The 16,851-nt window shown below is 34.9% G+C and overlaps 1 pseudogene; it reads left to right on the top strand.

Annotated features, from left to right (window-relative positions):
• The first annotated feature begins 9,331 nt into the window (after positions 1-9,331).
• On the top strand, positions 9,332-9,428 carry LOC122115568 (annotated as a pseudogene).
• Positions 9,429-16,851: the final 7,423 nt, after the last annotated feature.

Raw genomic sequence — 16,851 nt, 5'->3', positions numbered from 1 at the left:
CATTATTTCATTTTGTAATACTCTCAACTAGAAGTTTACAGAAAAATTTTATATGAGTAAAGAACACATTCGAAAAAGCCAGGGACAGAGTTTCCTTCAAGTCTTGGGATACTTTTCTTGTACAGTAAAAAGGAAAGCACAAGGTAACTTGAACTTTGTTAATCCTCTATGTTCCATTCCTCTCCTGGGGTCATTTTCCACATCCAGTAAAAGTTACTTCCAGTAACAATCGATGGTGCTGCTTGAAATATAATGAATGCTGTCTGGCTTCACTGAAATAACACTAGGACACCTTTGGACCTGAGGTAACACGTGTTTCAGAGAAAACTCAGTAAATAGAAAATATGAAATTTATATTGCTTATAAATACATTATACATGAGTACATTGAGTTCAAACTTTGTAAGTTCTCTGTAAATTAAGGCGAATTTTAAATGGGAAGAAGGTTCTCAGAACATTCTTTTGTGAGTGTATGTGCTGTTCATAATTTCCCAAATGTACATGAGCTAACAGTAAGGGAATCAATAGCAATAATAGGAGAAAGAGAAGTTCTGTGTTTAAGTATAAGGCTTCACTACAATATAACAAACTACAAATAAGACAACAATGAAACAATAAAGCCAAGTCCAGTATGTAGATTTATGGGAGTGATATACAGAAAGCAAGACTCCTACATGGAACATGAATTATGAGGCCACTCTCATTCTAAATCATGCTTGCTAATCATGCAATTTTGTAGAAAGTAGAATGGAAGAATAATATTGTTCCCAAAGCAAGTCAGATATATGAGCATGGATTTAACTGGAAAAAAAATGTCCATCTTGTGAGAGCAGGGATTATATTAGCAATGAACTGGTGGCTAAGATCACATTTCTTTTTTTTTTTTTCTTCACTTGTATATGTATATTTTTTTGTTGGCCGTGGTCTTGGCACTTGAACTCTGGGCCTGCGAGCTGTCTCTCTTCTATTCAGCGCAAGGCTAATGCTCTACCACTTTATCCACAGTGCCATTTCCAGTTTACTTTTAGTTAATTGGAGAAAAGAGTCTCTAGGACTTTCATACCTGGGCTGGCTTTGAACCCCAATCCTCATATCTCACCACAACCCAGGTTAGATCACATTTCTAACAGTGTAACTCAGGATAAGTAATGTGTGTGTTCATCTATCTTTATAAGAATTCTTGAGTTAGGGGCTGGGAAGGTGGCTCAGGGGTAGAGCAGTTGCCTTGCATGCATGAGGCCCTGGGTTCGATTCCTCAGCACCACATAAGTAAAAAAGAAAAAAGTCGAAAGTGGCGCTGTGACTCAAGTGGTAGAGTGCTAGCCTTGAGATGAAGAGCTGAGGGACAGCGCCCAAGCCCAGAGTTCAGGCCCCATGATCGGACCCCCCCACCAAAACAAAAAAAAACAGAATTCTTGAGTTAAAAATCTGGGCTACAGCTTAGACATTACCCTCACAAAAATGTTTGTAGTTTAAAAGTTGATACTCCTGGAGAAATAAAACCTTAGAATGAAAAGGAGTCTGGGAAGTTCAGTTTGCATCCAGCTTGGGCAGAACAGTCTTTCCAACAGTAAATATAATAAAGCAGCCAAAAGCTGGATTGGAAGAATGGCTCAGGTGGTAGAATACCAGTTATGAGCAAGATTGCCGAATAAGAGGTTGAGACTTTTGCATGCATACATAGAAACATACACAAACACACAGAGGCACTTATATGTGCACACACAAATACACAAATGAAACAACTCTCAGAATGTGTAGAAAAGTTAGAAAACAACAGAATATATATCCTGATTAAGACTCGAATCAAGGGATAATTTTTAATATTAGAAAGTCCTCAAATGAACTTCCTTCAAAAAAGTTTGAGAATATTACATAGGTACTGTCCAGACATAGTAAGAGAGTCAATTAATCATTATTATAGGGATCGCATCCATGGAGGAATGAATCAGAGACCCCGCAAGTGCATCTGAAAATATTCATATCCTGTGTCAAATGTTAGAACATCTTTGAAAATAGTAGATAAGCAGTCTGAACAGTCACTATGGTGTATAATATCCCTGGAGAAGTTCAGAATTGGTAGTCTGTATCTAGATTAAACAAACCAAGAAACTATGGCAGGGCAATGTGATACAAGCCTAGAATTCTAGCACTGAGATTAAGACAGGAGATTAGAGAGTGGAATTACATAGTGATACCTTCCCTGGACCAGGTAGTATAATTTTGTCTTAATAAAAAAAACAAACCAGAAAGGAATACATAATTGGACGTTTGGGCTAATTTTGTCACTATGTTTTGAGAAGTCAAATTTTCTGTTGAAATGCAACTCATAATTAATCCTCACTTGTGTTTTAAATTCTCTCTTCATTACAGATCATTCCTAGATGCAAAATGATTCATGATTCCCATCCAAAATTTGAAAAAGTAAATAATCATCATTCTGTTGTATCTCAAAGAAATGATGTAGGATTACAACAACTTAAGCCTTGAAAAATAGCAAAGTTGGTCTAATGTAGGATTTTGAAGATCTTGCTAAATTAGAATTTAGATTTAAAATAAATATTTTGATTTTGTTTTTAATTTCATATTCTATTGGATGCTAAAATTTCTTTTTAAGTAGAGGGTTTAATTGACAAATTCACAAATGATTTTGCATTCTATTTGCCTAGAATATTCTTTCAAGAGAGTTATAATTAGAACTTAGTTAATAGATAATTCCAATAATTAATGTATAAAATGATAATGTGAATGGTGTAGACAGTTGCCAAAAATTGATGATATTAATTTATAAATTTAGAATAAGAGCAATTTTTGGAGTCTTTGTTATAACATGGTATGAAGAGAATAATCATGTGACATCTACTTTCTTCTACCTGTATGTAACACAGGAAGCAATTTCCTTAATTATTTGCCACTGTATACAATGAGAAAAATGTTAGTTTTGAGGTTTCTTTTTATTTTTGTTTTTGTTTTATTGGTTTGTCCTAGGGCTTGAACTCTGGGCCTGGACACAGTGTCTTAGCCTGTTTATGCTCAAGGTTCGTGCTCTCCCCCTTCAACCTCAATGTCACTTGTGTCTGACTTTTGCTGATAAGTTTATACGATAAGAATCTCGGGAATCTTCCTGCCTGGATGGGCTTTGAACTGTAATCTTCTGACCTTAGCATCCAGAATTTATATGATAGTTAAAAAAGTATAAATATAAATAATATTTGCAAGTGTTCCCATCTCAAGAATAACAGTGGGGGGGGGGGGGGGAATGATGCAACCCAGTTTATTGTGGTGTTCTTTCCAAAACATGTATGGCATCACATTAGCAGAGTTGTATTTTTTTCACAATAGAGATAAGCTATACATGATGTGAATTAAGGGAAGTTTGAGGTGCACCCTAAAATTTCTAAACTGTTGGACTAGGATGATTCTATGTCATAAATATTGGGATTGGTGGTCATAAAAAAATAGCTTACTGTGATAAACAATTGCTTACTCTTGAAGAATTATTACCTATGCTACATAGTTTTATCCTCAACCAGAATGTGGTTATTTTTCTGTTGACTCTCAATCTGTAACAACCCATGGAAAAATGCATCTATTGCAGAATTACGTAACATGCAAGCCGGTACTGTTTTGAATCTCTCAGGTATGGAATCTTCTGAATTTGAAAATGAGTAGTTATTAGTCATTGGAATGTTGAAGAACACATATATTCTGTCTTCTTAACAACTTATTTACTTTTAAATGTTATAGGTTTCCATAGAATTAAACTGTTTTCGCTTTTAGTATGAGAAAGTACTATATTTATTCTTTTTTCAAAATATTGGTAGTCAGATAGCATTCAAGTTGATGGTCCTCTGATTAAAAAGGATAGTTAATTCAAATTAGACGCCAAACAGTATTGATTTTTAAAAAGGTACTACATAAAGAATAATATTTACTATACCAATACAGTGAAATTTTATTTCATGCAGCTTATTTTTTAAATTTAATTTTTTTGTCAAAGTGATGTACAGTGGGGTTACAGCAATTTTAAGGTAATGAATAAATAACTTTGCAAACTTGATACACCTTCCCTGATTTTCTTCAGTTTTCCTTCACCCCAATACTCCTCACAAGTTGTAATGTATATTTACAACATATTGTCTTGTGAGTATTGCTATTGCATTGGTTTGCCTTTGTCCTTTGTCTCACCATTTTTTTGTTCCTCTGCCCTTCTCTAATTAACGTAAATATATACACAATACACAGGCTACCAAAATCAAATACAGCAAGGAATAAAGCACAGGGGAAAAACCCCAAAGAAAACAGAAATCACATAGCACATTAAAAACAACAACCGCAAATAATACTCTCGGTTTCATATCTTGGAGTTCATTTTGCTCAGAATCAGCTTATATGGTTTTATATACGCATAACAAAGCCACTAGAAAATAATAGTTTCATGGACACTATATCATGAAAACAACATGTTAACTGTTTTTCATGGTAAAGGTGGGGTTAGGATTGGTGAATTCGCAGTTCTAATAAAAGAATTTCAAAAGAGTTTTAAAATTATAACAGGTAAATTTTTATTTGTTCAAATTTTTTAACAACTTTGCCTATTATGAAAATTTAAATTTGCCTGGGAAAATAGGCGTTCATGCAAAGTAATCCATGGAGACTTTGCTGAGAGGGAGCAATGTGGGTGAAGATGGCTCATTTTCACACTAAACAAACCTCAGAAACCTTTCTATAAATCCTGTAGGTTCCCTTGAGAATTGTCCTTACCCAGGAAATCTACTCTTACTGTCTGAAACAAGGTTGTAGTGGAATTTAAATTCAAAGTTCTTTAAAAAAAAGACATTAAAATTTGTGAATTGACTTTAATTACCAAACAGTAATTCTCTGAAAAAGATAATTTGGGTCCAAATATTTAGGGAGAAAGTGCCCTCAACATTGAAAGAAGGTATTGGGTTTAAACTTTTCTGTTTGTAATACTTTCCACAATGTCTTTGCACATGAAGCACTGAACAACAGAAAAAAATCTGATTGGATACTTGAAACCAATGATTTCACATTTTTTAGTAGCTTACAATATGTAATATCCTTATTAACATGAGATATTGAGGACTTCACTTATTAAATAAGCCAAAAAGTTTGGGATCAGAAAATAATTGAGCAAATTGAAAAGGCGAGAAAACTCATTCTTAGAAGCCCTAGCTAAGCATATTTACTTCAGGAGTGGAGGGAGGCCAAACTTTTTGATATTCATTGTCTTAATATATTTGATACCTAAAGTGATTTTACGGAGCCTATTTAGCTCACTACAATGCAGAACAGATTGAATGAAGACATGAAAATAAATTCCACATCCAAATAAATGAGTTGTAAAAGGAAATCCATGAAGATGTAGTGTGGGTAGAGCCGGTCAGATCTGGTTGAGTCAGCTAGAGTAGCAGTTGAAGCACACTTCCTGCTAATAGAGAAGTGACCCACAGGCATGTCTGCCTAGCTTGCCAGCCATGAGCTGTCCATTCTCCCTACAAGCCCGGGAAGACCAATCAGTGCCTGTCACCAAGCAGTGCCCATCACAAGTGCCTTACATCAACTCCCCACTAAGTAATTGGCTGGGAAGGACTCAGGAGGTTGGGAAAGCTGGGGCTATATAATCCCCCTCTTGTGCAGAAATAAACAAGACCTGCATAAGCCTGTTCTCCCAACATGTGTTCCTTGTGTGAGTCATTCATGCTTACCTCCTGCTGGAGATCTAGCCCTACAAGTGGTGCCCAACGAGTGGCTCGATCGCTTTCTGCAGATGGACGGTCGAGGGTCTAGTGCAAAATTAGTGCCTCCATGGGCAACCTTCCCCCAGCAGCAGGAGAGCCTCAAGCACAAGCATTTTTTGCCCTGCTCCGGAGTAGGCAGATAAAAGTATTACAAAAAGAAGATAGATTAATATGGGAAATAGTGAATGAATTTTATCCCTGGATTGACCCCGGGGCCATTTGGGATCCATACAGGTGGACCCTGGTCCTTCAGGCAGTTCATAAAAAGGAAGTCCGTGACGGCTCTGAGCTGCCCCTAATCTTTTACCCCAGTAGTAGCTATTCAAGCCTGTCTATCAGGGAAAGAAGAAGGGGAAACTCTGCAAGCGTTTAACACTTCGCTGCAAGAAGAAACAGAACAAAAGAAAAATTGCGAAGCTGCTTTAGCACTCCCATCTTCTTGTGACACAGCAAACAATTCCAGCAAGAACACAGATAACCAACAACTTCCACTAACAGGTGACCCAGGGGGCCAGCCAGCTACGCTTGTACAACCGCCTCCCCCACACTATCAATCACAGGAAGCCTGCCCAATCACTTCTTTTGGCTGTTTAGGCAAGCCTGGGAATTCTCCTCAGAAAATTTTGTATCCTTGGGCAGAGATATCCAACTTTGCCCAAGAACAAAAACTCGTTGTTCCCCCTGTAATACAACAGTTGTTCACAGGCCCCACATCTACCATGGCAACGACAGCCAAGCCTATAAATGAACCCCAGTTCATGTTCCCTGAAAACGTTCACCGAACATCTGCCTGACCTAACCAATGGTACCCCCATGACCCAAAAATACCGGGCCGCTGTCAAGGAAGATGGGTTACACTCCCTGAATGCTCAACAGATGCTCGAAACCCTTAGCATTGATCTTAACTGCCCCCATGATTGGAAGAGCTTAATGATCTGTAGTCAACAAGAAAGTTTAAAAAAGGCTTAGAATGTATTCCTAAGTACCAGTTTTATAAATGGCTTTGCACTGTGGTTTGTGGTTATTTTATTTTACATGAGATAATATTTTCTACTACCAATAAGTTTTGGAAAAAGAAGAAAACTAAAATTTACTATTGTAGAGGAATATGATAGAAGTAGAAGAAAGATTTTATGTTTGTCAAATCTTTGATGAGAACCCGTATTCAAGACTTAAAGTCATATTTCTTACTATGTTAGACAGATAGGGAAAACAAAACACCATATGATAAGGCAACTATTTGTGATTTTTTAAAATGTACTTAGCATGTGATGAAATTTACTTTATTAGCTAATGTTTTGGTTTGAAATATGGGAGGCTGATCTATTTAACAAATTTTTGAAGTCACCTACTGAAAAAACAAATGATGGGGGGTATAATTTCTACACTCTAATGAATGGATGAACCTTTTTGGCATTAGTGCTGGGTAAACAAACTCTATTGTAACTAGCTCCCTACCCTTGAAAAACTATTTATGTCACTAAATATCATCTACTTGTAAAGTGTTATTTGGCAAATGTGATTTTTAAAAGTTTATTTGAAAAGGAATATACTTTCAGGAGATTAAATGTAGGTTATCATTTGTTTGACAATGACAACATTTTTATACTATAGAACCAAGTTTTACTGAAGTACCAGTGTTTTGAAGCACTAAGGATCTTCTCAATTAATATTTTTCTGAATTATATTTGAACTCTACGTCAAGTATTCCTAGCATTGGTAGACCAAATATGGATCTATAGTTCCAGGAACTATTTTTAGGGCCTGCTGATGCTGGAATGAAATCATTCATTAATCATTAGGAGAGGGGTATTACAAATGATCTTGTGACATTTGTGGTCTTGTTCAATCATATATGATGGTCATCTGAAAATTGAAAGTTTGAATTACTGTACTTTCACATTTTGTGATTTCATCTTGCATTTTAAGTTGCCTTGCATTTCCCAATTGCTTACTGATAATTCCTGCATTTCAAGGAATTGGGGCTGAAATATAGAAAATGAGAAATTGAGATGGGTCTTCAATTACTTTCTGTTGGCATGTTGCATGGACGTAGGTGAGAACTCTTGCCTTAGTTATCTGATGATGCGGATAACTGGGACCTGGGATCCTAGGACCCGTGGATCCTGTAGAAGAATAATAGCTTTTAGACATCATATCAGAAAAATTTGAGTATAATCAGTAGGAATGCTTCAGAAACATGGAGAAAAAGAGTTTGGGACCAGCGAGTTAAAACAATAAACAGAGCAACAAAGCAAAATCCCTTATAGATTAGAAGCAAACAACATTGTTTTTTTTACCATGTGAATTCAGAAGACCAAGAACATTTAGAAGTTATCACAAGTTTATACCGCAAACATTGCATTGATAATTTTTATATTCTAATATATATTCTAATCCTGGTTATTTATATTCCAATCTATTTATTGGAATAAATATCAATTAATTTTTCAAATTATAAATTAATTCTAATAAGATTCACTGTGTGAAATATAAAGTCAGCACATATAAATATAAAATATATAATAATATATAATATTAGAAAATGTTTGGCATTGTTCTGTTGTGGTAAGGGTATCAAAGGCAACAGTTTTTTTTTTCTTTCTGCTTATGTGGTGATGAGGAATCAAACCCAGGGCCGCAGGCATGCAAGGCAAGCACTCTACCACTGAGCCACATGAGGCAACGGTTTTAAAGTATTATTCCATTACCTCTACCTCAGTGTTTGGTAGAATTAGAGCTAAAGCTTTACCATTCCGAGATATACAGCCTAGAGACAAGAAGAATCACTGTGATTAAAACATTACCAATTGAAGGCCTAATAACGAGGAGAAACATATGGACTTCTTTTGGAGCTATGGAATATATTTGGTGATAGAAAATCAGTGGTGTAAGTTCCTGCCTGCTTGGATGGTAGACAGGCCAAGATATTAGGTAATCATACATATGAACAATTTTTTCACCTTCTTGGCTTTAGCTTCTTTTGAAATGTTAGGGTGTAATAAACAATTATATTTTGAAAAAATACCTTCTAGTCTGAACAGTTCTGTCTGAACTGTTTGTCTCTTTATGATCCCTTGTAACAGATTAGTTTTGCTCCAATAAGAAAATCTATGCTGTCAGGGTAAGATTCTGGTTGGTCTGTTCCTACATGGATAAAGGGTCAGGAAGACATTTGTGCCAGTAAGACCTCATTTGGGAGATTTTAAGCTGCAGAAGTTTAGAAGTAGCTCTTAAGCAAGGCTTACTTTGACTCCATTATCTCCACAAAGCTAAATCAGTTAATAAATAAGTACTTGAAAATCCATCATCTTTGGACCTAGATATAAAGGCTGCAAAGTATGATCCAATTTCAAATGTAAAAGACTTAAAATAGTCATTGAAAAAATTGCAAATGTGAGCAATTGAACAAACAATATAAGTTTTTTTCCACCATACACAGAATTTTACAGAAATAAGATGAACTGCAATTTTGGGAACAATAAGGTTTCCTTCTTACAAATAGGCAACCAAAGATATATGCCTGTCTTAAGATTGCATCATTAACTACTTAAATTTCCAGGATACTACATACTTCAGCAGCACGTCTACCCAAATTACAATACAGAGATTTAGATGGCTCTTGTACAAGGATGATATGAAAATTTGTGAAGTATTGCACATTTTTCATTCTTCTGATGCAAGAAATTAAAAACAGTTATTAAAAAGTTGATTACAAATATACAAGTGTAAGAATACATGTAATTCATAGAAGTAAAAGTTAGTTTGGCATCATTCAATCTTCACTTTTTACAAATTCCTTTACATAGCATAACCTTTATAAAACTTTTGAAGTAAGATAACATTGTCATTTTATCCTAAAGAAATAAAATTCTTTAAGGACCTAGGAATTAAAGGAATCTTAAACTGTTTCTATATGGAATGCAATCTGAAAGGACACATTTATTAATGAACCGCTATATTATAAAACAATGTCGAATTCAAAAGATTATATCTAGGAGAGAATGAAATAGGTTATGGACATTACACAAACAGAATACTAAATATTTTTAAATATACTTTTTTCAGACATGCACCAGAAATATCTTTACTTTCTGTATTACTCATTTCAACAGATAAGTTAAAATTATTTATGATTTAAAAAATCACAAACTCTATAGAAATCATTATAGATGTATACAAACAACTCGAATATATTTTGACATCAAAGTCAGGCAATTCACTTGGAAGAATACCATGGAATCCATGAATTTTTAAAGTAAAATATTGCTGTTGCTTTGTATTGTGAAAATATTTTGTATAGACACATAGGATGGACTGGCTATTTTGAAATTTAAGAAACTTAACCGAATCATTCGGACTTAGGAGAACAATTTGTACAGCTTTCCAAAACTTCAAAGAGGTAGTAATACATACTTATCCTTTTGGCAATATCAAATGCAGCTTCTTCCAAGTTGTGCTTCAGACCTGGTTTGAAATAATGGTTCACCAGAAGGAGATCCAGCATATCTTTGCTATATCTATTACCAGCATCAAGATGCAAGGGGGTCAAGAGGCCTTTAGTTTGGGCTTATTATCTGTATCATAATGAAATAAAGAAGCCACTGTGGTATTATTCCATGTATAAGTACTGTGCAGGGGTGTCCAGCCATTCACAATTATTCCAGGAATATCTACCTTGAGCCACCAACTCATGGACAATGTCTAAGTGTCCACTGTAGGCTTCTCAATGAAGAGGGGTATACTCATCGTCATCCCTAGTATTCACATGAGTGGCCTTTTTGGAAAGTCGTCTCTGCACTGTAGTAAGGCGGTTATTTTCAGCAGAACAATGAAGAAATTTGCTTCAATCCTTCGCCATTTTTTTTCTTGCAACTGATACCATTTCTCACTTTTTCATCTTGTTCTTCAACTTCATAGGAATTGCCTAACCAGAGAATTTGAGTGCCAGTGAGAATGAGCTGTCCATGTATTTTCCCAATAGTTCACATTGGATGAAATGGTTAGAAAAATCCGGTGAATTTTCTGCATTTGTTTTTTTCACTATTATTTATTTTCTCTTTTTTCATTTTTACTATTCTAAATTATTCTAACTGGAGAGTAGGGAATTGGTAGAGAGCAGAGGAAAGATTTTCCTCCGTATTCAAAGGTACAGAATGAAAATGAGGACTAGTGGTGTCTTCATGAGCAACTTATTCTAGGAATGAGAAAATAGGAAATAATGCTTTCTATGTAAATGAATTGGGAAATGGCAGAGGAGAAAGTGAAATGATGCAACCAAAAATATAAAAGCAAAATAAATTAGGATAATTATGGAGCAATCTTATTATCTATGAGAACCATGAAAGGGAGAGAGGAAGAGAGAGACAGATGTGCCATGATCTAGCTAGCCACAAAATCCATCCTTCTGATCAAATTATAGTGCAAATAATTTTATTTTTTAAAAGAAATGGAAATAGAATTTAAGATCAAATGTCTCCATTGTTTTTAATTATATTTTTATTATCTTAAATACTTGTACAAGGGAATTTCCATTAAACAAATCAGTTTTTTAAGTATAATGGATCTTTATATAACTTTTCCACATCCTTCCAAACCTCACCCCACTTTAATTTTTTTCTAGTTTCATACTATCTGAATTGAATATTATACCTTCACTCTCTTCCTCCATAACTCTCTTTATTCCTTTCTTTTGTCTTCCCCTCATATCTTCCAAGTGATAGTTTCCTGGTATTCATTTTGTTGGAGTAAAGTTCAATTTCATAAGAAATTAAACCTTTGAAATAATCCTCTGCAAATAGCATGCTTTGGTTAATATTTTTGTGTAAACTTGTATAAATTTCTATCTTCCAAATATGAGACAGAGCATGGGTCCTTTGTGTGTCTGGCTCTGACTTAGTTCACTTAATATATTTTTAGATCTATCCATTTCGTTGCAAATAATGTAACAGTCTTCAAACTGGACGGGTGCAATCCAATTGTGTATATGTGCCACACTTTCTCCAACCATCACTCCACCAAAGGACATCTGGGCTGTTTCCGTAACTTGGCTACGGTGAATAGTGCAGCAGTGAACATGGTTGTGAAAGTGATTTTCTGTAACCCTTTGGAAGAATTCATCGCTACCTTTATAGGAGCAATCCTCTAGCTAGTTTTCCAGAATAAGAATATCCCTCCCTTCATCTTCATCACAATGTATTGCAAGTCTTCAAAAACACATTTCCCCCTACAGGTCTCAATAAGCTAAAACCACACTGTGCCCATATTCTTTCAATACATTTTTTACATAATTGGACATATAATTAAGTGAGAACCTTCTATATACTTTCCTAATGTGGGAATGAGGGGCATGACAGAGTAAAAGTAAAAAATATGTAATTTAATTAGCTATTATCATATGTAAAATCATTTTCAGCTCTAATTCATAGCCTCACATAATATTATTTTAATCTTTATTTGATTACTTCATCTAACCCATAAATTATAACAGGTGAGTTTAAAACAAAGGCAAAAAGTGTGGTTTGATTTTGACACTCATGTGTGAAGTTGCACAACATGGGCAAATAGATGGATTGGAATTAATAGCTCTTATCCATTTTGTTAACGTAGAGACGGTTTTCCCAAACTGATTCTCGCAATTCGCATTCCATTCAACAACAAGAAACATGTGATAATTTCCTTTGATTTGCTCCTTATTAAATTTTGTTTCCATTTAATTTTATAATGGATGATTTCATAAATCTACTGTAGATACAAAAATATGTTAAAATATTTCTATCCGTATGCATTGATATATACATACACACATATATTACACAGGTTATAATGATAATGTATAACTTCAGTAACTGTACAATTTATTAAATTATTAAAACTATCGACGGCTCATGCCTGGCATCCTGGTTACTCGGGAGGCTGAGATCTGACGATCATGGTTTGAACTCATACTGGGCAAGAATGTCCAGGAGCCTCTTATCACCAAACAACCAACAGAAAATCAGAATTGGAACTATGACTCAAAGTAGTAGAGTGGTAGCCTTGAGAGAAAAATCTCAGCGACATCATCCGAGCTCTTAGTTCAAGAAGTTCAATCTACCCAAATAAACATCTATTTAATTTAAACATGTGTAAGTAAAGTATTTCCATCACCCAAATGCACAACCATGCTCATTTGCAAGGTAACTCTTTTTTCTGAAGTACCATAAAACATTTTCACTTAAGTTAAAAGCATTGCACCATGAGTTCATTCTCTCATTCATTTTTCCACTCAAATACTCAAATCTTACAATTTTTCCAATTATTTAAAATCATAGATTTTTACTTTAATACCCAAATATTAGAGTTTGAATTGAATGTCTTATGCCCCCTAAATGGGTGTTATTACCATTTTGTCATGTCCCCAACCGTAAATTATCCTTATTATTTTTCAGATACTTGTGTATGACCTTGAGTTCAGTCCATGCTATGTTATTCTTCCTGGAATTTAGAATAACAGGTGCATGGGATTGTGCACAGATCTTTCTGTCCAGTCTGGGCTTTAACCTCTATCCTCACAACAGTAGACTTCCAGGTAGTATGGATTTTCATAAGCTCGTCATAGCTGATGTTTTTTTTTAAGTCTTTGCATTTCCTGCAGGTTTATGAGTACTGAATTAATTTGTTTTCTTGGGTTGTTTTTATTTTTTTATTGTGTTTCATTTCAATGGATGTGTTGAGTTTTTCCTCACTTTTCCTTTTGTTTCTTTCAATCAAGTTCTTACCTAAAGTGCTGAGAAACCAATTCTTCTTTTTCACGATAGTCAAGATGAACATGATTTATTCCCAAGCAATTTCAATAATATTTAAACACCTTCATATCTATGGATGGTATATAAATGATAAGTGCTGCGAAGGGTCTTTTTATTTTCACAGCAGTCTTTGTCATATACAGACAGATCATGAAATATATGCAGATAATAAAACTACAGATGTAAGCAAAGAGAAGAAAAACCTATTATTAATTGTTTGTAAGAGCTTTCCTTCCAGTGAAAGAAATGCGTTGCTTGATGCAGGATTTCACAAAATTATATTGTTAGGAGGAAGCTAAACAATCATCTAATTCTATAGAATTGAGGGAGAAGAATCAAACTCCTGAATAGTTTATATTTGGGTCAAATAAAAGCATGCTTCCAAAAAGAGAGTTGACTTTAGAGAAACATGATGAGTTTATGTAAGTAGGTGCTTAGCTGATTTTGTTAATTTGTAAACTAATACATGGAAATAGAGTACAGCAAGGTAAAAAAAGAACTTCGCATTGCAATACTTATGTGTGTGTGTGTGTACACATGCACGTGTATACACGCACATGCATGTGCAAGTGCTCATTCATTCATCATCTCTAAGCTTCTGTGACCTAGGATAGTGGTTTACCACTTGAACCATCGTTCCAATCCTGTTTTTTTGGAGATAATCACATGTATTTTCATGATTGGACTGGCTTTGAACAGTGGTCTTCATATCTCAGCCTCCAGAGAAGCTAGCTAAGCTTATTCAGCCTCCAAGTAGCTAGTTAAAATTGGGCCTGTCCTCTATGCTTCACTGCTCTTTTATTCTTGTCCTGAGTTGTTCACATGCCTAAATCATATATATGTCTAGTTGCCTTAAGAAATACTCTTACTGCTTGGCACCAGGGGCTCCCATCTGAACTCTTAACTAATGAGGAGGCTTGAGAACAGAACCCAGGCCAAAAGTTTAGTGAACTTCCTTCTCAATCTATAGCTGGGTGCATTGGATCATTTCCACCATCCTACACTATCTACAGGTTAAGATTGGAAGGACTGCAGAATCCAGGCCAGCCAAGGTAGGAAGCTAGACAAGTTGGTGTGCAACTCTTATGCCATTGATAATGGGAAGGCTAAAACGACAGATCAGGTGCATGTTCTTGTGGAAAGGGAACCCCTATCCTAAAATTAACCACTGATATGACACCAGTCCAACAAAAACAATACTCCAAGTTGAACACAATTTCCCACAACCAAAATAAGTATATACCTTAACATCCAGAAACTTAGTGCAATCTGCTATTTGCTCTAATATCAGCTTCATCTAATTATCATATGATGTAACAAAATAGTTTCTTCATTAAATTTATTATATATTTAAAAAGACCTAGAAAATTCTTTCTCACGTATTAAGTGCAAACGAATGGCAAATTGCCTCATTTCTTACATATTTGACTGCCACTATAAATTCATCTTATGATTATTATTAATATTAATATATTCTGATTTATTACTTTATTTTGTAACAGTTTTTAAACTTTTGGCTTCTCTGCTGAAGTTGAAGTATTTTAATAGTATTCTCAAATAATATTACTTGGGTACTTAGAGCAGTATTTTAAAAAGTTTTTAACCAATGGTTTCTAGTAATTCTGTTTTTTTTTTTTGGGGGGGGGTCTGGTCCTGGGACCTAAACTCTGGGCCTGGATGCTGTTTCTCAATGCTAGTTCAAGGCTAGCACTCGACCATTTGAGCCACAGCACCACTTTTTCTGTTTATGTGATACTGAGGAATCTAACCCAGGGCCTCAAGCATGTAAGGCAAGAGCTCTACCACTGAGCCACCTTCCTAGCTCTCTACGAATTCTTAATTTGTATATTATTTAGTTTATTTTTAATTTCAATTTAATTTTATTGTAAAGGTAATGTACAGAGGGATACATTTACATAAATAAGGTAATGAGTACATTTATTATGGAAGGAATATTGTTACCTCTTTCATTGATTTTTTTGCACACTCAAAAAAAAAAACAAGAATTCTATGCTTCCATCATAAAGAATGACATTTCCCCATTTGTTAGGAAATGGAAAGATTTGGCAAAAATTATATTAAGCGAAGTGAGCTAGGCCCAAAGAAACATACGTCTCATGGTTTCCCTTATTTGCTATAAATAGTATATGTCTGAGACAAAGCAGAAAAAGTCAGATAAGTTGATGTTAGGTAAAATGAACCCTAAGAAATGTATTCAAATGTTTTTTTTTTTTTCTTTCATGCATTTGTTTCTAACGCATTTATAAGATTATTTCTTTGTTGCTTTGTATGTCCCCCCTACCCTCACAGTATAACCCCTTCTTTCACTGTATTTGATGTCGGTATAATTTGTGTAGGGGAAGGGGAAAAACAAGTCATTTAAATAAGGATACAGGTGGACCATTGAAACAATGAGAAGTACAAGTTGTCATGTCGAAAATGAACTTTAAAACTTTGGTGTGGGGGGGGAAGATTGTGTGGGGAAAAGAGGGGAAGGCTGGGAAAGGATGAGAAGGGGAAACAAAGGAGGAGGCTACAATGCTTGTTAAGAAATGTACTCATCTTGCCATCTAATTGTAACCCAACTGCACAGTATTTTCACAATAAAAAATAAATAAAAATTAAAAAAAAACTACTGATGCTTTTCCTGTCATCATTGATCAATAGGTACTTGTCAGTCTTTGTTCATGCATTTTTTATTATAAAATTGATATACAGAAGGCTTACAGTTACTTAAGTCAAACAAAGAGTACACTTCATTTTATTTTCTAAATTTCAAATTTTGAGCTTAATTATTTTCTTTTGTTTCTTTAGGGTAATTCTTTTTTTTTTTTTTTTTGTCGGTCGTGGGGCTTGAACTCTGGGCCTGGGCGCTGTCCCTCAGCTCTTCAGCTCAAGGCGAGTGCTCTACCACTTGAGCTACAGCGCCACTTCCGGTTTTCTGGTGGTTTATTGGAGATAGGAGTCTCACGGTCTCTCCTGCCCGGGCTGGCTTTGAACCACGATCCTCAGATCTCAGCCTCCTGAGTAGCTAGGATTACAGGCGTGAGCCACCAGCGCCTGGCTTCTTTAGGGTAATTCTTTTATTCAGAGTTGTAGGATTAGTTAATTTAGTTTTGCATAATTTTAACACATGTAAATTATTCAGACATATATTTTGCTTTCAAAATAGTTAACATGTGAATATTTAAAAATTATTTTCTTAAATTTTATATGGTTGGTGAATTTAAATAAATTTATTATCTCATAGCTCTAAACATATTTGTCCAGGTAACAAATACTTTATTTTCAAGAAGCACATAC

Source organism: Dipodomys spectabilis, unplaced genomic scaffold, assembly GCF_019054845.1.
Source record: "Dipodomys spectabilis isolate Male_0828 unplaced genomic scaffold, ASM1905484v1 ptg000121l, whole genome shotgun sequence".
In the NCBI taxonomy this organism is placed as follows: domain Eukaryota; kingdom Metazoa; phylum Chordata; class Mammalia; order Rodentia; family Heteromyidae; genus Dipodomys; species Dipodomys spectabilis.
This window is presented reverse-complemented; position numbering and strand designations above follow the sequence as displayed.